Source organism: Physeter macrocephalus, chromosome 19 (genome assembly GCF_002837175.3).
Source record: "Physeter macrocephalus isolate SW-GA chromosome 19, ASM283717v5, whole genome shotgun sequence".
Lineage (NCBI taxonomy): Eukaryota > Metazoa > Chordata > Mammalia > Artiodactyla > Physeteridae > Physeter > Physeter macrocephalus.
In genome coordinates, this window is record NC_041232.1 from 39724283 (window position 1) to 39748491 (window position 24209).

The following is a 24209-nucleotide window of genomic DNA, read 5'->3' on the forward strand; positions in this document are numbered from 1 at the left end:
TATGTAATTATTTTGTATTTATTTATTCATTCATTTACAAATTTTGGGTCTCCTCCCTGCTTCCTGGGAGCAGGGGACTGTCTGTATCCTCAGTCCCTAGAACAATACCAGACTAGGTGCACAATAAAAGAATAATGAAAAAATGAACAAATTTGTGAATGAACAATTCTCTGAAATTCATAAAATCCTTCCATTTTTTTTTACCCAGAATACTACTTAGCAATGAACTCTGTTCATCAAATACATCTTCTGAGGAAGATTCAGGGAAAATACATATGATGCTATTTTGTAAATGACAGATATGAGGCACTGGTATTGTCTGGGAATATCTTTTGAGCAATGGTAGAATTATGGGGTTTAAAGAAGGCTTCTGCCTTTATCAGCTTCATTGACCCTGGGTAACTGAATTTGTTGAATATCTGTGCTAAAGGGTAGAGATGGTAGCATGCAACTGCATCCCACCCTCAAAAGCCACTCACCAACACTCACTGCACCCAGTTAACACACCCAGAGAATCGAAACACTGATATTCCAAAGCTACCTTACTGCCACATAAAGGGGAGCATGCTTTCGACTTTTCCTGGGTGATACCAGTTAAATATTTCCTTTCAATTTTATCTTCCAATGCTCTCTCTCTCTTTTTTTTTTTTTTTTTTTCAGTACGCGGGCCTCTCACTGTTGTGGCCTCTCCCGTTGCGGAGCACAGGCTCCGCGGCCATGGCTCACGGGCCCTCTCCCGTTGCGGAGCACAGGCTCCGGACGCGCAGGCTCAGTGGCCATGGCTCACGGGTCCAGCCGCTCCGCGGCACGTGGGATCCTCCCAGACCGGGGCACGAACCCGTATCCCCTGCATCAGCAGGCGGACCCTCAACCACTGCGCCACCAGGGAAGCCCCTCTCTCTCTCTCTTGCTCAACTTATCTCTCGAATTTTTTTCCCAAGGAAAACTTTCCCCAAAACTCACAAAATGTTCCAAACCTCAGCATACGCTTACACACTGAGAATTTGTTACTCGTGAAGCAGGCCTTTTGAAGTCTGATTTCTCGGGATTGATGCTTTATCTTTATACAGTGAACATGAACATTGGTTCAAAGGACCCCTGACAATCACTTAGGAATACCTCAGACATTTGTGTCTGGGCAAGGTCTCCCCTACACAGGGAACCTTTTGTAAATATTAGTTACTAGAACCGTAACACTAATAGATGTAGTTAATAATTATCACAATGTGCCAAAACTGCACAGTTTGCTCCCTGATTACAATATTAAATTGCTATTGAGCTGTGGTATTCGCTTCAGGCAATACTAGTAAGAACCCCCCAAAGACCCTGGCTGGCCTTGCTGTAGAAAAATGGAAAATGTTTCACAGCACACCATGCTCAGGCAGCAGGGGGCTTTGCCAGAAAACAAACACACAACTCAGACAATAGAAGGAAAGTTTTATCAGAGCTGAAGTGTCCTTTCACTTGGGAACTGTCATCTCTCAAAAAGAAAAACATGCACACACTTGATAGCGGCTTCCAAGGCAAGCCATTACTATGGGCACAGTGACTCACGGGGCAGATAGAGAACACTGCACAGCCAGAGCTCCAAGGCTTTGTTTTATTTGCATCTGATTACGTCTAGAGATAGGCCGAGCCAGCTCTGAAGAGTTGAGGGCCCCTCAGAATGCGAGCAGGCTTCTCTCCCTGTGAGCGGGGACGGAATTTTCCTTTCCCACACACCCTCTCCTCTCTGCTTGACAAGTCAAGTGGCCTGGACAATAGGGCAAAGCTACTGAGAGCAAAACTGCCATTTAATGGAGAGGTGTCATTATCTCCAGGACCTCACATTCAAAAGCAGACACAATGTGGGCACTTGTCACAGGGCAGCACACAACAACCCACCCCTCATCCACCCACGTGCTGCCATCCCACCTCCATATTTGTGATTTCAGAGGCCCACGGTGGGCAAATGAGTACTTAGCAATCAATGTGCAGGTATATCTGCCCCACGTGTGCAAACAGGAGGCTGGTTTGCCCAGTCCAGGGATATGGAAACATATTGGGCTACACCTACCACTGAGGCTGGACCCAGTATATGCTGCCTTACAGGAATCAAGGCTCCCGAAGGCAGCAAGGAAACAAGAAGAAGAACGGTGGCTATTAAGCAACTAATTAAAAGAGATTCAGGGAGAAGGATGCCACTTGTGCCTTGACCCCGTCAGGCCAGGCAAACCAGGAAAGAGACAGCCAAATGCTATTGTGCCGATTAAGAGAGGTTACATTGGGAGTTGCCTGCAGCCCTCTTAGCAGCTGCAGCATCTCTGATCTGTGCAGGGAGACACAGTAATGGATATTCGTGGCACATAGGAGACAGTAAACAGTCACTCCATTTCTTCTCCCCATGCAGCCAGACTACCTAGTCCAGATTAGCAAGGTGTGCTGGGATGGGTCTATTTCCCAGTCCAGGACACCCGGGCGTGAGCTTGGAACTCAATGGGCAATTCAAGCCACTGTATCACCGATAACAATAAAAATTCCCAGGTGAACTAGGGGTGGGAGGTGGGGGGAGGGGACATCTATCCTGCAGAGTCTAAGAAAGAGGTCCGAGAGTGTTGACTCTTGGTAAACACGATGGATATTAAACATAAAGGACTTTATTTTTTTTTAAAGTCCTTCTATGCTCTTTATTTCCAAAAATGTACTGTTCATTGAAATTTTTTTCACATGTCAGTCTACACTTTATGAATTCCTCAAGAAGAAGTAAAGTTCTTATTCATTTCTACCATTTACAAAGCTGTGTGACTTTGGGCAAGTTACAACCCACTCTATGCATTAAGTGGGGATTATACTAATGCATGTGAAATCTCTTAGCACAACTGCCTGGTACAAAATAAGCCTCCAGTAAATGTTAGCTGCTGTTGTTACTATTACTGTCATTATCATTATCACTATGGTCTTCCATCTTCTATCCTCAGAATCTAGCACAAAAGATGCTCAGAGTTGGTTGCATGACCAGCTGATTGACTGAATGAATGACTGAGTGGATGGATGCCTTATGTGGCAGGCAGTTCTTTCTCCTGAGATACTCTGTCCCAATCATCACTCTCCTGATGCCAGGAAATAAGGAGGTCTTGGTCACATCGTTTCGTCTGCTATATTCTGGACCTCACAAGCCTCAATGTCAGCTATAAAACACAGCCTCATAAAAGAGGATCACAATGCAGGTTTGATTTTTTTTAGACTCTTATTTTCCACTCTAATGAGCCTGTGATTTTGAAAGGAACAACCATGCCAAGTAGCTCCTGATGATTATTTTCAAGAAAGTCCATGTTGGGATGGAGGTTTGGCGTAGAAGGAGCACATTTAAGCAGTACTACCTACGGATCCTCTCAAAAAAAACCCCCAAGAAGAGAAGAAACCAACAGACAGTTGGGTGTCTATATAGAAGGCCCCATCTCAGAACAGACCCCTGGGTTCAAGCTAATAGCACTTCAGCAAAGTGATTTAATGGAGGCAGTTAAGAGTACAAACTCTGGAATTGTGCAACCTACATTCTAATTCAAATTTCAACACTTAAATTACTGAAGCTCTCTGGGCCTCACATTCTTCATCTGTAAGGGGGTCTTAGTCCATTCCAGCTTCTATAACCAAGAACCATAGACTAGGTGGCTTATTTCTGATGTTTATCAGAAATTTACTTCTCACAGTTCTGGAGGCTGGAAGTCCAAGGTCAGGGTGTCAGCATGGTCGAGTTCTGATGAGAGCCCTCTTCTGGGCTGCAAACTTGTATCCTCACCCAGTGAGCTCTCTGGGGTCTCTTTTATGACAGCAGTAATCACAACCATAAGGACTCTGCCCTCATGACCTAATCACCTCCCAAGGGCCTCATCTCCTAATCCCATCACATTGGGGGTTAGGATTTCAACATATGAAATTGGAGGTGGGCCACAAACATTCAGCCTCTAACAAATGGAGTATGAAAAGGGGAAAAGAGTAACACTGCAGTGGAGTAATCTGAAAGACACCCATCTTAAGCAAGTGGTCACCAGTGATGTCATATTAATCTCATAAATCCCTCAGTATAAGGCTCTGAGGGAAACTCCTATTCATTGGACAGCTTTGAAGAAGTTTAAATAAAACGATGCCTGTAGAGAATTTAGGGCAGAGCCCATCACACAGAAAGTCTGGGTATTTTTTAATCTAATTTATCACTCTCTACACTGAGTTCTAAGCAAACTGAGGTGCAGACTCAGACCTCCAAATGCATCCAAATATTATTTTTGCAAATGGTGAAACTGGATTAGGGAAGCCTGCTTGATTCACGGCCAAATCAGGCTTTCTACTGCTCGTAGCTTGAAGCCAACACACATCTTGAGATCCAAAGGGAGAATAATATTTACTATTTCAGCAACATAGAAACATGCCTTTCTCCTCCGTCCATTGGTAATAACAGGATAGGCCCCTAGTGTTCCGTCTCCCTCTGTTGTCCTCCTGCTCATTGCAGTAGGCAGTCAAGCTGAGCCTTCCCCAACTTAACCTAGTTTTTAAGCTGAAACCATTCCTCCTCTTTCATGTGTAGGACTAAATCCCAGAGCCTTCTTTCCTTTTCTTTTCCCTTTTCTCTCTAGCCCAGATATTTATCTTTCTTACATATTCTTGCATATTTTCTTGGAGCCCCCATAAAAAGAAATAAAGTCAAGGATTTCTTGGTCAGTCTGAAAACAAAGCATCCACTGCTCAAACTAATCTTGCCTAGCCTCTGTTTCCTAAACTGGATAATCCTGCATCAGGAAATACCTCCCCACAAGACAACAATTAACCCAGGACGACAAACAATCTATTGTTTCACCACTTATTCCCAATTAGTGTGCCTCCCCCTCCCTATCTCTTCTCTCTTATCCTTCCATAAACTTCCCAGGAACTTTCCCTGGAGGGAAAAACAACAGCTGCATTCCCACCTACAATTTCTGTGCTACCCCAAAACTCATCTAATTCTGATTAAAATTTTCAGTTCTCATCTCCCTAGTCTTCCAATATCAAATCCATCCAAAAAAGTCTAGCATTGCCATCCCAGTCTCCAGGCTTCCCCACAGCTTTTATTTTGACTCCTTCTCCATGGCGTTAAGAAGCCTCTCACAATAAGGGCTTCTGGCTCCCTGGGGGTTCTCCCCATCTTGCCCATCCTCCTCTGTTGAATATCTTTATACCCTGGTCACTTTTCTGATGTAGTAACTCTCTTAGTCCCCCTGTGACAAGCAATATGCATGGCTATGTTTCCTTTTCCCCTTTTTAACAGTCTAGCCTGGTATTTCAGGTGCTTGCCAACATCTTTGAACAAGACCCAACTGTGTTTCTTTTAAAATAGTCAAGGACGCAGACGTTTCAGAAAACTAGGAGACACAGAGACCACAGACCAGTCTCTATAGGTCTGAACCGTTGACTGACTCAGAGACCAGTCAATACATGGTTTGTTACCAACATTTGTCCTTGACTCTACACAGACTACTCAACATTTCAATATTACTCATGGGTTTTGGCCTTTTGCTTGTGAGATGAATTCTTTCAAACACCCACACAGCCTGAACTCCCTGTTCTTTGAGGGGAGCAGGCATGGACGCCTGGTCTACATACAACCAGACCACTGCTACAAAGTAGGGCAGCAGGTGGATGTGCTTTGGTCCTCTTAATAAAATTTCTTGGGCTAGAAATGATTAGCAATGATGACAGTCAATCATTTGAGGTAGGTTTTATAGACTGACCTCAAAGATCAAACTACCACAGTTTTTGAATACATGGCCAACATTATACAGTTTATATGTTGTAATGATATACAATTTCTCTTCTGGGAAAAATACACACAAATTTTGATGTGACTTAACTTGAGAACAATAGCTACCTGTCCCAGCGTAGCACTTCTTTCTTTCTCCACAAAAAAGGGATGACTGAATCATCAAATATATGGTGGGATTTAGGGGGGTATCAAGCCTGCAGAGGAGAATTTGAAAACAATTAAACAACTGGCCTCCAGGATCTCAACATCTTTCCTCCTTTCAGATCTCACTTACCTGGCCTCCAAGATCCCAACCTTTCCTTATGATCTAGTAGATCTCATTTTCCCTTTCCTATCTCTGTAGCTTAGGCTGTTCAACCTCAATCTTTTTTTTAAGGAAATTCTTCTCTTCTTCCGTGAGTCTAATCAAAATGGCTATTGCTCCTACTTCATATGAAAGCCTCTGCTTTGAATCCTACCCAGTTCCTCCAGGAGAGTCTCAGCAAACCTGATTCCCAGCAATCTACATAAGGTTTTCTTAATTTTTTCTTATTAAAACGATTGGATTACAATAATTCTATTAATTCCATTGAGTTTTTCTTCCACCTAACTTAAGAGGATGACCTCCCATTCCTCTTTACAGATCAACTAACAAAATTCTGCCTGTGTCTGAACTACAGGCTGGGCTCATGAAATCTACAACCATAACAGGAGGTTACCTACTTAACAAAAGAAAGTCAATTTCAGACCAAGCTGGGTAAGGAAGGAGCACTGGCTTCAACAGCTCATGAACAAACCCCATGATACCAAGGGGATGGTCTTGCCACTGCCCCCACTTTGACCCTAGAACTGGTTACAGGGCAAAACAAGTTAAAGAACAGGATCTGAGATAGCCAATCAATGACTGCTCCCAATCCCTTTACAATTTAAAGGCAGGAACCATACACCCCAGTGTTCCTAAATCCTGGCCTGCAGAGAAACATGTCAAGAGAACAAAGATGTTTCCACTTATCAATGCCAAAAAACCTGTACAAACCCAAAGATGCTTTTATTTTATACCTAGTGCAGCTGCTAAGGTCAAAAACAGCAACCCAGCTACCATAGTTTGTGCCTGATAAAAATAGCCACACAGCTGTGACTACCAGCAGTAAAGATGTCACAGATAGTAAACAGAAACCTGAGAGACCCACCCTTTCCAAAGACCTCTTCCAGACCGCACCAGCATCCTTAATCTCCTTGAGCAATATTTAGGTTCCTGAATGGATGTCCAGTATCCGTTCTTGAAGTTTCCAGACTTTACATCCTACATAGCGATTTGTGGAGGCTACTAACTTGCACATCCGCTCTATTCTCAGATCTAAATCAATGTAAGAGTCAAAGATGAAAATACCAATTATTTTACAGTACAAAGAATGAGGCAGCCCAATATTTACTAAAAAGGAGCAAGCTCCAAGACACATAGTTAAATTTTAAAAGCTAGGTGTATAATTGTACATGGTGTATGTCACCCTTATGTGTGCATGTTCGTACACATGACCAGAGGCCAAAACAGGCTTTCTACACCATCCCATGAAGTCTGGATTTTAGACTCTTTACATGGGAAATTTGGGACAACAGAGTAGATAATTTACTAGGCAGTCACTTAAAAAACTATGGCTCAATTCACCCCCTGTTGAGCACAAAGTCCAGAATTAAGAGAAGCCATACATATGTAGCCACCTGTAAGCTACGTGAAACAGCTTCCATTAGTGAAAGAGTGGATATTACACCCTTGCTATCTGACCATTCACATGTATCGATTATTCCTATGGAAACCCACTAGTGAGAGGGATGGAGAGGAGACAAGGTTACTTCCCAATACTACTACGTTGCTACACAGGGGAGCTAAACAGGTGTGTAATAACAGATACGAACTTAGTTGGTACAAACTAGTCCTTGACACAAGGAGCCAGGTACAGGCATCTCTGAACAAGCATGGTGGTTCAACTGATGCCTAGCTATACAGTCTAACCCAGGGATGGGTGAATTTTTTCTTAAAGATCCAGGTAATAGATAATTTAGGCCTTATGGGGCCTTCAGCCCCTGTCACAACTACTCAACACTGTCATTATAGGGTAAAAGCAGCCATAGATAATACATACACGAATGGGCGTCATTCCACTCCAATTAAACTTGATTAACAAAAACAGAAAAGCAATAGTTTGCTGACCCATGGTCTAACCTGTAAAGCAAGGCAACATCCCTTCTTAACCAAAGTAATTTGGTGCAAAAATACAAAAAAAAAAAAAAAAAAAATTGCCATAGCCTGGGCCCTCACCATCTCTTACCCAGACTATTGTAGTAACTTCTAACTGATTTCTGGCCTGCTTTTTACCTACTCTGATTTATCTTTTGCACTCCACCATAGTTTTATCTCCAAAATTCAATTCTGATTACATGACTATCCTGCATAAACACTTCCCATGTCTCATAGTCCCTTCAAGAATGAAATCCAATCTCTTCATCATGGCTTACGAAACAATCCCTGTCTGGTTCCAACCCACTCATAAAGTCTTTCCTCCATATGCTAACCTGCAGCTCTACTGAAGTGTCAAACATTCTCTAGATATGCCAGACTCTACTACTCTCCACATCTTTTCCCATACTACATTAGTCAGAGTAATTAATGCCAACCACCACAAAAGACAGGCTTAATACAGTAAAATGTTTCTCTCTCAGATGAAGCAGGATGCCGGTCTGAGGAGGCTCTCCTCCGTCCAGTGTCTTAGAGATCCCAGGTTACTCCATCTTGTGACTCATCCATTCCAACACGTTACTACCAAGTATGTGACAGCAGGACAAAAGAGAAACAGAAGAGGCACCACAAGTCTTAGGTGCCTAGGATAATAAGTAATGCATCATTTCTACTTGCAATCCCATTCACTAAGATTCAATCTCATGAATCCAATCCAACTGCAAGCAAGCTGAGAAACACAGGGTAGCACAGGACAGTTAGTGAGTACAATTTGTCTCTGCCATGTATATATCATGTCCTTTGCTTAGATATCTTTTCACTTCTTCTCTTCCTAGTAAACACCTTCTCATCTTCCAGGCTCTGATCAAATGTCACCTTCCTGACCTCTTAAGACAGTATTTCCTATCTCCTGTGCTCCCATAAGTAATATAAGTATCTACTGTGCGTGTATCATCCTACTTTAAAATTATTTGTCTACACATCTAACTCCAATTCAGAAGATAAGATTACCTTTCATCAGTGACTTCCCAGCACCATGCCAGGCACCTGTAACACACATAACTTAATATATGAATGAATGAATGAATGAATGAATGAACCCACCAAGATGGGCTCTAGAAACATCTTCCCATGGAAACAAAAAGAAAGCAAAGAAAATTTACTTTCTCACGAGTCCTTGTCATGGGTCTGAGTTACTAGTTAAGTACAAAACTGCCTATGGTAAATGAGCTCTCATAAGGATGATTCCTGGACCAAATTCATTATAGTTGAAAATATCTAAGAGCCACATGATTATAGTGTACCCTATAAAGTTTAAAATAATATAATATTTTGGCTCTGGAACTGGAAGACTTGACAAGTTTCCAGCTGGGAACAGGAGCTGTTGTTGAGACTCACTGTCCTAGGGCTTTCCTCTGAGAAAACGGGAGAAGCAGATGGGTGGTGCCAATATTTCCAGGCGGCCAGCCAAGTTAGTAATCCAGGCATGTGTGTGTTGTGAGACACACTGTCCTTCACTCAAAGCTGACATTCGAGTCCCCTCCCGTGTCTAATCAGGTCTTTCTTACATCTCTAAAATAAAGACCAAATTCAGAAAAAGACAGTGGAGTCCATCCTATTTCCAAAGCAGAGAAATGTTGGGAACTGGAAGTCTCTGCCTCACATTTTTGGTAGCCTGCTGCATTCTGATTGAAGTTAGGTAACCATAACAAAAAGCAAAACGAATGACTTCAGTGAAAAGTTTGCCCGGGGCAAAGCCAAGAGGTATAATATTTCTCTTGGATTACAATCAACCGAAGCACTTAAACTGATGTCGGTATTGTTCAGAATTCAGGAGATAAGTGTAATACATTTAAGACTTTTTAAGTTTTTTTCCAAGCTTTTGATATTACAGTTGAACAGTTTGCTTGGCTGGCTTCTATATCCCCTACCCCAAAGAATTCATTAAGGAATCTTAGTCATGAATTTGGGGCTAGTGTAAAACAGCTGCCTTAATATCAGTGCTCTATGGTTTATAAGCTCACCATTTTCCTGGGAGGATCTAGAATCATATTAGCTGTGACTCTGCTAAACACATCTCTCAATGAAACCCTGCCATTAGCACCAAAAATTTCAGCCAGCTGACTAGCTGTGGGCAACATCTCATCTCGCTGACAAAATCTGCCATCAGCCTCGCTTAGTTTGGAGAGCCTGTCTCATCAGAAAAGCTCCGTGACAAATCTACTTCTGGTGCCGACATTAAGGCGCTGCCATCAGGACAAAGGTCAAAACACATCTGAGTTCTGGACTCGTGTGAAAACTTATTACTGAAGTAGACTCCTTGCTGAAGGACAGGAGATGCCCTGCACTGAGAGTGAAAATTGGCTGTGCAGGGAAAGCTTCAAAGCCATTTTGGCCGTTAAAATGTGACTGCACATATCAGGAAAACAGGAGGGATTGAAGCAGAGTGTGGCGATGCCATGGGGAGCTGGTAAAGAGCTTGCTTGAGAAAATGGCCCAGTGACCATGTATTCATTCTTGGGAGCAAGAAGCACTGGGGCCAGAGCCTCATTACAGATAGGCTGTTTAACACACCAGTTATTGGTGTATTTATCACATTTGGACTGATTTCATGTCAAAAATTAGTAATGCCAAAGTGGAATGCCGCTCTGAGATGTGCTAAAGCTTGCTACCCAGAAGGAAAATAAAGGTTCTGTAACACTTTAAATCTGTTCATCAGAGTGAGAAACAGAAGCTGCTGGAAAGCTTTGTAAAATAAGAGAAGGCTCAACTGCTCCCAGATATGATAAGAATGGCTTATCCAATGCAGCAGTTCTTGGGGTGTGGTCCCCGAGTCAGCAGCATCACCACCACTCACAAACTTCTTAGAAATGCAGAATCTATGGCCACAGCCCAGACCTGCTGATCCAGAATCTCTGGCAGTAGGACCCAGCAATCTGTGTTTTAAGGAGCCTCGGGGTGGTTCTGATGCTCAAGTCAGAGAACCACTGCTCTGGAGAAGAGAGAGGGATCTTCATAGTCAGCTCCTAACTCAGCCACGCATTCAACAGGCGACCTTACGGAAGTCACTTAACATTGCTGTCCTTCCATCCCATTCCATCTAGAACAGCAGTCCCCAACCTTTTTGGCACCAGAGACCGGTTTTGTGGAAGACAATTTTTCCATGGACGGTGTTGGGGAATGTTTTCGGGATGATTCAAGTGCATTACATTTATTGTGCACTTTATTTCTATTATTATTACATTGTAATATATAATGAAATAATTATACAACTCACCATAATGCTGACAGCAGATGGAGCTCAGGCGGTAATGCGAGCAATGCTGAGCAGCTGTAAATACAGATGAAGCTTCACTCACTCGCCCGCTGCTCACCTCCTGCTGTGCAGCCCGTTTCCTCACAGGCTGCAGACCGGTACCAGTCCATGGCCCAGGGGTTGGGGACCCCTGATCTAGAAAGTAGTCACTTCAACCACTGTGGTCTAAACCTGCTACTTCCCTCCATGCCCCTGGCTAGACAGTCTGAACACCTTTGTTTCTTCTGCAAAGGCTCTGGAGTTGCTAAGATGTATTCAGACCTCATTTTGTGTAAATCTGTGTCCTCTGAGGAACTAAGCAGAACATGTTTTGTTTCTTTGGTTTTTTTTAATTTGCCCTGGGTTTGGAGGTGGAAGAGACTAAAAGATTCCAGACCAGAGTCTGTCTAGATCAAGGATTGACCAAATCTGGCTAGATGCCTATTTTGTAGATGACCTCTTATTGGAGCATAGCCACGCCCACTCACTACACATCGTCAGGAGCTACTTTCCAGCTGCAACAGCAGAGTTGAGGAGTTGTGACAGAGACCCAATGGCCTGCAAGGCCTAAAATATTTACTCTCTGTCCTTTTACCAAAAACATTTTCAGACCGCTGGTCCAGATACATAATCAGCCCACACTGAAGGAGGAGAAGAGGAGATGACAGTTACGGGGTTGTGAACTGGGGAGGAGCAGGGGCTTCAGGGATGACAGCAGAGGGGTCTCCGCCGGACAGTTCTCAGGTGACTGAGAGCCCCCAGGCCTGACTCTAGGGACAGGTGCAGGGCCTCCAAAAGATAGCTGACTTATAAAAAGCCCCTCTGGTGATTCCACACAAACTAGTCCACAGACCACACGTTGAGAAATGGGGAATGATCTGGCTCTTCAGATGCACGAAGGCATAAGCCCTGGTACTCTTAGAAAGTTCACCAAATAAAAATCTGGTTTCAATCCTCAGTTGCAGCTGTGATTTTTTTGCACTTTCTAACAAATTTGGCAGAGGGTGGGAGGATAAATTTAAACTTCCAGGCTTGTTTGATTAATTTAGCTTGGAATGTGTGTGGTTGCTCATTTAATCTTCAAATTTATACTGCTAATACTCTAACTCCATATCTGTAAAAGACAATTTTAAATTTAGAGAACTCCACTTCCAGTAGACCAGAAAGCTAAATGAAGTTTTAACTGGTATCATCACATAAACAAATGCTTGTTCCAAATGTAACCTTCAGGCATTTTGGAATTAGGAAGTTCTAATCCCTCAAAAAAGCAGATGGGCGGCGAGCTTGCACATGTCAAGGGAATTTTCAGGATATAGTGAGAAGACCAATTGATACTTCTAAGATGACAAAGGAAATTTTGAAAATTGTCCACTTTACAAACAAATGCAAAATTGTTTAGAGTTCTAGGAGAATTCTAAAAAGGACTTAAACAAAACAAAAAGAACTTCTGTTCCAAATCTTAGGTATTTTTAATGTCTTCTTTTTATTATAAAAACTACATAATCCCATTATAGAAAATGTATAAAATAAAGAAAATCCACCCATGGTCCCTAACACAATTACTAACACACATCCTAACACAACCACTGTTACTAAAAAAAGAAAACTCTTGAAATTTAAAATTAGAAAGAATCTTTTTTTCTGATATGGAAGTATTAGTCCCTCATGGTATCATCAACATACTCTCCGCAAAGCCTTCTCCTACCTCAGCCTTCAAGATTTATCCCCAGTCCTTTTCTTCCATTCTGTTTCTTCTCCCTAATTTCTCTTTCTCTCTTCCTTTCTTAATTAGTAGTAATACAGTATTAATTACTGCTAACCCTATGCTGAGCACTTTACATGGATTATTTCATTTCATTTTCATAAGAATCCTGCAAGGAGATACTATGATACCCTCATACTACCCATGAGAATCTGGGAACTTAGAGAAGTAGTGTGGTGGATTGTTGTTATTACGGTCTTAAATTTGGTCACAACTCCCTATATGCATGCTTGTTCAAGAACTAGAGCTTATGTCCCTAAGCCTTAAATTGGGGTTTGGTCACATGACTTGTTTTAGTCAGTGGGACAAAAGCAAATATGATACAAGTCAAGGTTTGAAATATGCTTGCTCCTTGGAACTTACCCTCTCTTGCTGCTGGGAACTTTCGGCCACCATATGAAGAAACCCAGGCTAGTCTGTTAGATGAAGAGAGATTACATGGAGATTACATCCAAGACCCCAGACATATAAGTGAACCCAGCCAATATTATGAGGAACACACATAAGCTGTCCCAGCTGAGCCCAGTAGAATTGTCAACCCAACAAATCATGAGCAAATACATGATGATTTTTTTAAGCCACAAAATTTGGGGATAGTCTATAATACAGCCCAAGCTAACTGACACAAAATATTTTGCCCAAAGTCACACAGGCAGGACAAAGATTCAAACAGATGGTCTGGACTCTATAGCCCAAATACTTAACCCCATGTTATACTGTGAAACTCCCAAGAATCTAGTCAGCACCACTGGGTAAAGTTAATGCTTAATGGTGATACAGTCTCCCATTAAAAATAACCAGAAAGATGAGTTATATGTCAAGCTGGGCACAAAGATGGGCCCTTTCCACATGTTGCCAGTAGTAGCTTATTTCTAAATTCAGACCAGAGGCACCTGGGAAATAATTAGGTCTCGTGTTGCTGTCCTCCCATAACAAATTTGAGGGCAACTCTTTATTTTTGCTAAAGCTAAACAGTTTGTGGCACACATGTTACTTAACGCTTTTCTAGGAATAGAAATTTATTTACTTTTAATCAGTTGGGGACTCATTAGTGAGGCTATCTTTATCTCCCTGAGCTTTTGCCTTCTTTGCTTAGTTTTTTGGGTTTGTTTTTTTTTTCAGCCCTGTATTAGTGTTTTGTTTTCTACAGAACTCTCAGAAATAAATTCTAATGGGCTGAACAAATCAGGAAGAGAGTAATGTCAAATGCAACATAAGAGCTAACCCTTATGACCTACCTCTTTTCACAATCCTTCCCTAGGCCTAACAGAAATGAATAACTGATTATTAAAAATAAAAGGCAGTTATTCAACTAATCGAGCTATACGAAGCATTAATCTGGTGCAGAGCTACTAATGAACAATTCTGGTGAAGAATATATACCAAAGCATTTCACAGGAAGCTTTTAAAATATTTTTGACAGTAATAGACTCTTAAAAGATTTGCAGATGTATGACTAAAGTAAATAAAATATTTTGATGCATAATAAACAAAGGTCATATAAAAAGCATATTTGGGATACCAAATTTGAGAACAATTTTCACTACAATTGAAGTAACTACTTCTAATATTTTCCTCTTATTTTCTCCACTTGTAAAATGGGTCCTGCAGCCTTTCTTTTGTGGAATGATCAGTAACAGTGTTTCAGATAGCATGGCTTAGAAAAAGTATTTCTTTGAAATTCCAATGGTTCTTAAGCAGTTATGAATTCAGGGTCTGCCCAGAATCCTACCATCTACCTTGACACACACAAACACTTTCAATGGCATCTGTCACCTGCACAGAGAGCTCCCCTTGGCCCCTGCCTGATCAGAGAGCCAATTCTGGTGGTACATTTGAGGCCTTTCCCATCAGCAAAAGAAGCGTGGACATGGTCTGTAGCTCTGGGCTCATCTGGTGTGCCTTGAGGCAACCAGGCACTTTGGGGAACATCTGGTGACGCTTCCTCTGCTTACCCCCTCTGTATATGCCCTAACTAGCCCTTTTGCCCTGGTTTCTGGTGTCCAGTTTTCCCTCTAGATCCCAGGGAGGAACTAGAACCTACCCCTTCACTGCAAATAGCAGGCTGAAGTCTGACCCTCTTACTGGGTTCTTGCAGCCTCGAGCTGGTCCCCATCTTCTTACTCACATATAATTTCTGATCTCCTTCTGGGATGACCCAGATGGGTTCCCATCAGATGGTAAGAGATGAGTCTCTCATCTCTCAGAAGTCTTTCTTTTTCCATCAAACCCTTCTCTCCCACCTTGGATTTTAATGTGCTCCTACCGAGGACTTAAGCATGTCCCACCCATTGGGATTCAGTATCCTGGATAGTCAGCCATTCCCTGGGAGGAAAATTGGGGTTGGACCCATACAAATTTCCCCTGACCTCTTCCATGCACTGGTTCCAGTAGTTCCAGACTCATCCACTCCCACATGGCTGAGAGGTGGAAATGTTACACCATTTAAGAGGGAGAAATCTGTTCAGAAACCCTAAGAACTATAAGGATTGTCTAATGCAAGTGAACCACCTCCAGACTGTCAACAAAAAGAAAAGAGTATTATTTACCCCTTATTTCTTTATCCTAATTTTCTCTGTTACTTCCCAAGGAGAAAAGGCTATTTGGATGAGGAAGAAACTTACTTTTTCTCTTTGACAATTTTTCTTCTGACAGTCCTTGCCAATCATGTGTTTCTTTGCATCTATATATTGTACATATCTTTCTTACTCTCTCTGTGTGTGTGTGTGTGTGTGTGTGTGTGTGTGTGTGTGTGTGTGTGTCCCCAGTAAACAAGAGAAGGTAGGGGCTTGGATTGAAATCTGCATTGTATTTAATCATAAAACTGCACTGTTTGCATTCCCTTCCATCAATTGTGCATCTAAACGAGATGGGTACCTTTCACTGATTTATTCTTCAAACTGTTACCTCATAATCAGATTGTACATCTTTTAAAAGAGGATAGTTGAGTCGTTAAGGATAAATCCATTCTTCTTACCCCGCTTTCTACCTTTCCCAGTCTCATTCGGAAATGGAAGATGGATGAGATCAGCCTGGCCATTGAACTGCCTGGTCCTATCAACTGTGCTTTGTGCATTTTCCCTACAAAGTAGGTACACAGATTCTTTACACCTTAAAACCCAGAATCTGATACCTATTTCTCAACCATAACCTATAAATACTCAAGAACCCATCATCTTGTCTTCTCACTCAAGCGTACCTTGGCACTAGCAGAAACTCTCTCTTAGAGACAAATTTTCCTTTAAGCTCAATTTACATGGAATGAAGAGCCTTAGGCAGAGGGCTGTTGGAATTCATTCAGTACCATGTTTGCCTGCAAAAGGGCATTTACACTTGACATTTTTGAAGATACTCATTTTACAACCCAATTTTCGCACTCAAATAATCACCATCTGTGTTGTCCAGTTTAAAATGATCATAGAAAGCAAGTGCAAGTTGTTTTTCTCTGCATTTTGTTGTTTTGTTTGTTTGCTTCTTATGTTTTGTTCTAATTGGTGGGAGCATAATTAGACTTAGGCCTTCATTTCAAAGAACTGTTGATTTATACAAAAAGAGGGAGGGAGGGATAAAGGGAAGGAAGGAGGAAGGGAGGGAGGGAAGAAGGACACCTGGTAAAGTGTAAAATGCACTATGCCCTAGCAAGCTTTTTCTCATAGACTATTATCATTATTTCTGTTGTGTTGTTGTACCACTTTTGTATGCATTGCACCATAATCTACCAAGTCAGAAAGAGAATCAATCTTTATCCCAAATTGAGATTCTTTAATGCCTGAGAGCCAACTTAGTCTACATATTACATTTAGTTTATAACTCAGTACACTTTAAAAATACTCTACTAGCATGTTGATTTTTGTAACATTCCTGAGTTCTCCCAATCTGAGGAAGCCATCTCCAAATGAAGCAACAGATATCCTAGAAGCCTGTGGAGTCCTGAATTTCCCCTTTTGTGACACTCATCACATGTAAAATTATTTGTTCTTTCTACCTGTTAAGTCGTATCAGAGCACATGCCATGTCTGTTTTATTTCCTTCTGGAGGTACAGGGCTGCCTCACGTTATGTTTTACACTTTCAATGTGCCTTAAAAGCATTTATTAATTGAATTAAATCAATGAATGAATGTTGATTCCTGTTCCCTTTCATAAAAGGGAATCTGAGCCCATCATGCCAAAAAAATCTCCATCACATGAATTATTATCCCTCAAAGGCCACAAAAGGAGAACACACAAAATACTTTGTATAAAAGAAGTCAGAATGGTTTCCTGAAAAAATACATTTTTCATATTAAGGTTCATACTGAAAAAATAAGCATAAAAGTCGGAGGGGGCGGGGACTGATATTCCAAGCAATTACAGAATTTCTTGAAACTTTTCTGTCTCAGCTAGTCTAATAGTATTTAATAAGCTCAGTCTGGTCAAAAATATTCTTCAATGACTTTGTGTTTATTTTAAGATGGTGCTAACACAAGCTGAAGAGAAAAGAGCAAATATAAAATTCAGTCTATTACCACTCTGCATGAAGTGTTCACAGGACGCGGTGACCATTCCACAGTAAACAGATATCACACCAAGGCAGGCAAGACGGAGACAGAAACCATATGGGTTGGTAGTAGAATAACACAGTTTATCTCCGCAGGTGAGAGGAAGTGCCGATGGGGGTAAATACTGCATGTCACTAAATTTAAACCAAATACATATTAAGAGCTCTGTTTTGATCTTTGTTGGAAGAAAAACAAAGATGTTAGACAACTGGAATAAGTAAGCACCTCTCTGTTCTCCGAGGGGGAGCATACTGCTCCATTTGGATAGACCCCTACAGGAGCACATCTGGAGAGGCAGAGCAGTTTAACATCTGTGCTTCTGAAAATTAGAGTTATTGTTGAAAACACATCAGTGACCATGCATGGGTTTCTATTAGCAAATCACGTGACTTACTGAACTATTATTTTTATTATCTTTTACCTCGGTCAAGACTTTCCTCCCAAATGCAAACTCTGGTGATATCAGGCCTCTAAGTAGTACTGGCACAGGTACTGGCTAAATCTGGAAAAGTATAAAAGATTCAGAGGAACTGGAATTTGTAGCATTCCTTCGTAAGACAAAAGCAAATGCCTCAAGTTGCAAAGTTTGGGCCCATACTGTACTAATTCCATATAGACATTCTACACATGGACTCACAATGTCAACCTCTGTAACAACACAGACATCAGAAAAAATGCATGGATGTGCTAGGATTTTAAAATACAAATTCTTACCATGAAGAAGATATCCATTTGCCAGTTTTTATCTGCCATTTTTAGGGCAAGATGAAGATAATGCTTAAGTGTAAAGGTGACAGTATGGAAATGAAAATAGTTGACCGCTATTTCTTAAATTAGGGTCTGATGGTCTCAATGGCCTTTTAGGACAGTCTATACCATCTTGTATTATGAATGTTCACAGTAACAAAATATCTATGCTTTTTTCCTGAATGAATTATTTATTCATTTAAGATATAAAAATGAGACACCATCTTATTGGTGTATTAGGGCGTGCTGGCTATTGTGATAAATAAGCTCCAACATTTCAGTTGACTGGACACAAAAGAATTTATTTCTCATTTATCTAACAGTCCAGTGAGGGATTTGTTGGTCATTTGGGTGGTTTTCCTCCACATGGTGATTTAGGAATCCAGGTCCTTCCTTCTGTATTGCCACCATCACTGAGACCTTGGCTTTCAGACAGGCTAAGAGGAAAAGAGAGAGCAGAGAAACCCCTATGAACTCGAAAGCCTCAGCCTGACGGTGACTGCATATCCCCTTTACTCATGTTTTATTGGAGAGAACCAGTCATGTGGCCACTTGTGGATACAAGAGAAACGGGACAGTGTCTCCTGGTGACAACTCTGCATTATCAAAGGGAAGACACAGATATTATTTTGATAAACAGTCTACACTATTGTGTCTAATGTAAATCAATCCTAGTCTCCTCATTAATTCCCAAGAGACTTACATTTTGGCAGAGTCACTTGGGAGCAGGGACTCTGGAGTTTTCTGTCTCCTGTTCCTCTACCCACAAAATGTCTTGAGGACCAGATTCATTTGGAAACTGGTAGTCTAAGTAATGATTCAAAAAGTGGTCAGATGTCCAAATGTACCTTTACCAATTTCTGCTGGCTGCTCTTTAGAACCCTGGAATAACTTCTGTAGTTAAAGTTATACTTTTTTTTTTTTTTTTTTTTTTTTTTGCGGTACACGGGCCTCTCACTGTTGTGGCCTCTCCCGTTGCGGAGCACAGGCTCCGGACGCGCAGGCTCAGCGGCCATGGCTCATGGGCCTAGCCGCTCTGCGGCATGTGGGATCTTCCCGGACCGGGGGACGAACCCGTGTCCCCTGCATCGGCAGGTGGACTCTCAACCACTGCGCCACCAGGGAAGCCCTAAAGTTATAAATTTTACATTGTTCTATACCTGAACTTGGAAGCCCTTGCAATGACTCCATCCTGTAAATAAAAAGGGCATCATTAGTTGTTGGTTCAGGGTCGCTATACAGAAAAGGTACTTGCTTTTACATGGTTCCACAAAAAGGCTACTCAAGCCCTAATGTCACTTGGCCCAATTAAATATGTAAATGACAAGGGGCCAAGTTAATTATAGCTCTAGGGACTTGGACTAGGCCAGGCTAGAAACAGAGCAGCAGGAAGAATCAAAGCTTACACTTTGCTTTGAGTCCAAACAGAGCCTTTGCCTTCACTTGCCCTTGAGGGGAATATTCTAATCTGGATGTAAGGTGGAAGCATCCTGAAGAGCTTTGGCTCTTGATCCTTATTATGGAAAAACTGGATGAATATTAACCAAACCCAAAAAGAGGGCAGGCTGAAATAAGGCTCGTTGTAGTGTTTGGAGAGGGAAATACAAAATGTTAGCCATTCAAACTCTTTTTTTTTTTAACTAATTTTTTCATGATTTTAACTAATTTTATTTATTTTTTTTTAATTTTTATTTTGTATTGGAGTATAGTTGATTAACCATGTTGTCTCAGTTTCAGGTGTACATCAAGCGATTCAGTTACATACATACCTGTATCTGTAAACTCTTTATGTCCCCAAAGAAAGGTCTCAGAGACTTTCTGAGGGAGCCCCTCTCCTAGGAAGAGTGCAATGATGTATAAGGGATATTTACATTTAAGCAAACACTGATCCTTTCCATCTGGCTAAACGCTCCTGGAGAGCATCTTGGAAGTCCTGCCCCCCACCCCTTCTGCTGATTAGGCTGCTCTGTGCATCAAGAGCTCTGCCCTGGAGGAGTGTCAGCAAAGCAGTGACTGCGTCCAGATGTGGACACTTCCTTAAAGGTGAAGTACAACAGGGGGAAGAGATTAATCTGCAATGTAGCGAAGTCAGACTCTCGGTAACCAGCGATGTGTTAAATGAAAAGATGCTGTTGAATTTTATCTCCAAGTGGTATCATTATTTCCAACTAACATACTCCTTCAGGCAACCCAGATAGTTTGTTTTTCCTGAAGCTCTTTTCCTAACGTTGCACACGCCCTCCTCTTGCTGGAACCCAGAGAGGAATGACAACAGCTGAAAAAACATTCCAGTCCCGGGGAAAGGGAAAGAAGGGTTGGTGATTACAGAGCGGGTAAGGCTGGCAGGTCGTCACACGAGGCGCTTGGCTCAGTCTGCGTTGGGGACAGGGGGATTGGGGTTAGGGGCGAAGGCCTTTTTCTTGGTTCTGTGAGTCACAGGGGGTTAAAGTTCAGGGAGATTTTCTTGGAAAAGCAGAAAATAAAATTCTTAATGCTATGTATCGTGCAGCTGGAATGTGATATTTCCTTCCACTTGTTAAATTGGGATTTTTGTTTTATGTGCTTCGGATTTAGCTCCTGGGTGCTCTCAGCTTAGTTTAAAAGGGTTTCCATCTCCACATTGTCATACATGGAAAAAATACACTGAGGCAGTGCACCGTACATCGTGAGTTCTATTTTGCTGTCAGACTGCAAGTTACAATATGCCTATGTGCATTAGAGACTCAGGGGCTTTAAACGGGGGACGGATCCCTTCACATGTCCTACAAAGAGAGATACAGCCCTAGAGGGAAGAGCTCGAAACAACGGCCGCCTTCTTACGTGCATCAACCACATATCCCAGGTTTCAGCAACGGTTCCAATCACCTGTCACTACGTTCCTTTCAATAAAAGGCCATTTATTAAAAATACAAGTAGAAAGTTTTTGGCCGACGGCATGGACTGATTTGGGGTTCGTTCAGAAAACATACTCATCATATGTATGTAACAGCCAGCCGTAAGTTTTGAGTGGCTTGGTGGTGTTTTCAGGAGCCAGGATAGACGTTCCAGGTCCATCGACATTCAAGGCCCTGGTTCCCCATGATGCCAACAGCAGGCTTGCCCAGCAGCTGTCACAGAGAGGGGTGCTATCAGACCCCAGACCTAACCCCTAAAACTCGCCATGTGCTTCCCACCAGAACAAACGGCTCCACATAAACATGGCATTGTGTCTGGGGACTTGACCAGATGCTGCCCAAGTCTGGAATTTTTTTATTATTCTAAGCCTTATACTAGCCATCCACTTAGCTCCTGGGGCAAGCAACTGTGCTGAAGGCCAGAGTGCTCACTGACACCCAGAGACACTGTAGAAGCTGGAAACTACTTACTCCTCACCAATGAACTTTTGGCCTCTTCCCTCACAACAGGTAGAAGCAAAGGCTCAGTGTGGACTTCAGGCAGCCAACCAGGGAGTTTAGTCAGAGATACCACAGACAGGGGAACAATATAGACAAAGCAGATCCCTGGCCACTGTGTGGAGACTCACTGGTGTGAAAATCAGGGAGTTAAGGGAGATGAATTCAGAGTTTAAACAAAGAACGGGCCATCTGTCAGTCATCGAAGTTCATAAAGCCAACGTACAAGTAAAAATCCATGTCAGCCAACAAGCTACAAGTTTTCTGTTCTGTAATAAGGTTTTCAGGAAGATAAACTATTTGTAAGGAGAGAATGAGAGAGAGAGGAGAGCGAGAGATAGAGAGAAACGAGAGAAAGCCCGAGTCAGCTGAAGCAAATGGAATAGTGAGTGGCAACGGGAGGAAAGGAGGAAAATATGGTTTTAAAAATATATATATTTATTTATACTGAAAGAGGGCCTTCAGCTTATTTTATACATCTTTCCCTTGGCTTTGGATTCAAAGGTACGCAAAAAAGAGAGCAACGCCTAGTGCAGAGCTGAGAGTAGTTTTATTTACACCACCAGGCTGTTTAGAACTCTCATTTTATTCTTGGTAATTTGATTGTTTGGTCACGCCTCCTAATAAGTGAAATGTTACACTGGAGTATTTGTTTAAACCTTGCAGCTTCAGATACAGTAAGTTGCTGAATGATGTTTGCTAATGGCACACATTCGATAATTCCTATAATGTGAAATCTCAGCCAGATTTAATGTTGAATTTCCCTGGGATTCACTCTGAAATTATTACAGACATTATGTATTCCGCTTCCTGGACTTGGAATTAATTTCAAAACAGAGTAAAAGTGCATCCATTTGGGTGCCTTGGGGGAGTTCAGATCGGTAACATTCCATTTATCCTGAAGTTTCTGAAGTTTAAAATACCTTTTCACTTTATTGCATTTGATCTGGGTTCAGTAGCTACATGGCACAGTCACCCAGCACCACATTTTTGTTTGTTTGTGATCTCGGATGTGCCACTGCTTGATGAGTTCATACTCTTGCAAAAACTATACTAATCTTCCAAGGGTTTATCTGCCTAACTAGAAGAAACCTTTGTGTGGTTATAGTGATATGAAACTACTGCTAACTGGCAAGGATCTGGTTAAAAACGTCATTAAACAGCTACATCTACATCTTCTTTTTATGAATATCTGCTACAGAAGCAGAATTCATGACATGCATTGCTTTGATTAATCAATCAATGCATTGGTTACGCTTCCAATACCTGGCCCAAGTAGAAAGCTCAGTGGCTGGAAAACCTCCAAACATTACAGAATAAAACAACCAGATCTATGTTAGGTTGTGATCCAAAAATTCCCAGACAATAAATCTTTAATTTGCTACCCTGGCAACTCTCACCAAATTTGAATTAAAAGAATATTTTCCACACAAGGCTTTGAAAGGATTTGCCTCCTGAACAGTTTTAAAAGTTTTAACCTTTAGCTGAGGCACACTTCCTACAGTCCAAAAGGAAACCGAGTGAAAAAAGACATCAAGAGATTAATTCACAAGTTTCACCCCAAAATGAATGACAGCTGTTAGGGAGTTCAATTGCACTGATGTCCCATTAGGTTCAAAACATCCTGGGTCTTACAATTATCTCAAAGATTTAATAAAACCTTGTTAATAAAAACTTCACCTCCCCAGTCTGGTCTCAGGCACTGAACTCACACACCTATCCTACACAGAAGGTCTTTGAATGAACTCCTAAGCAAGAAGGGAAGGCAAGTGGTTTGTTCTTCCCAAATTTTTCACTTTTGTCAGATAGATCTTACTTTACCATCTCTCCCTCTCTCGCTTCATGCTGGGGGTAGGAGAGTAAGAGGTGATGTCTACGGTTTTAGTTTCCAGGGAGCAGACCAGTGGATAGAGTGTGACCCAGAAGCTTGCTGGAAGTGACAGAACACTTGTAACTGCTTTATACCCACAGGCCTTAAAATGATGGAAGAATTTTAAAGCCTGAAGATACTTAGAGGTCTAATCCTCTTATTTCTCAACTAAAAGAAGAAGAACTGGTGGCCAAAGTCGTGCAGCTGTGAGAGGCGGGGCAGGGGTCGCTGGGATGGACGTGAGGGAGCAGTTTCCCCCGGCTGCCACTCAACCGCTCTGTGTCTAACATTTCACTCAGTCCATTGGATGATTCCTATTTCTCGACTGTCTCCTCGGTGAGACTGAGCTCACAGACGGCCAGAACCATGTCTTTGTTGTCTCTGTATTGTCAGTGCAGTAAAGATTTTTCTTCCTTTCTTTTTTTCCCAAATAAAAATAGCTTTGTCTTTCTCTTACTATATATATGCCTTATTAACATACATTCTCATAGTGTTTTTAAAAAAAGAAGAAAAGTTTAAGGAAAAAAATCAAAACTGCTGAAAAGTTCATCAGCCATATATGTGCCCATTGTTAGTGTTTAGGTTTTGAAAGGGCTACCTGAATGCTGGATGCCTAAAA

General features: G+C 41.8%; 1 long non-coding RNA gene across 1 annotated transcript in view; it reads right to left on the minus strand.

The window, feature by feature from the left end:
- Nucleotides 1–11304, minus strand: part of LOC114484393 (uncharacterized) — a 231349-nt gene extending 220045 nt beyond the window's left edge. The window contains exon 1 of the long non-coding RNA XR_003677239.2: nucleotides 11263–11304. This is a non-coding gene — a long non-coding RNA (uncharacterized lncRNA). The remainder of the gene's footprint in view (nucleotides 1–11262) is intronic.
- Between the last annotated feature and the right edge of the window lie 12905 nt (nucleotides 11305–24209).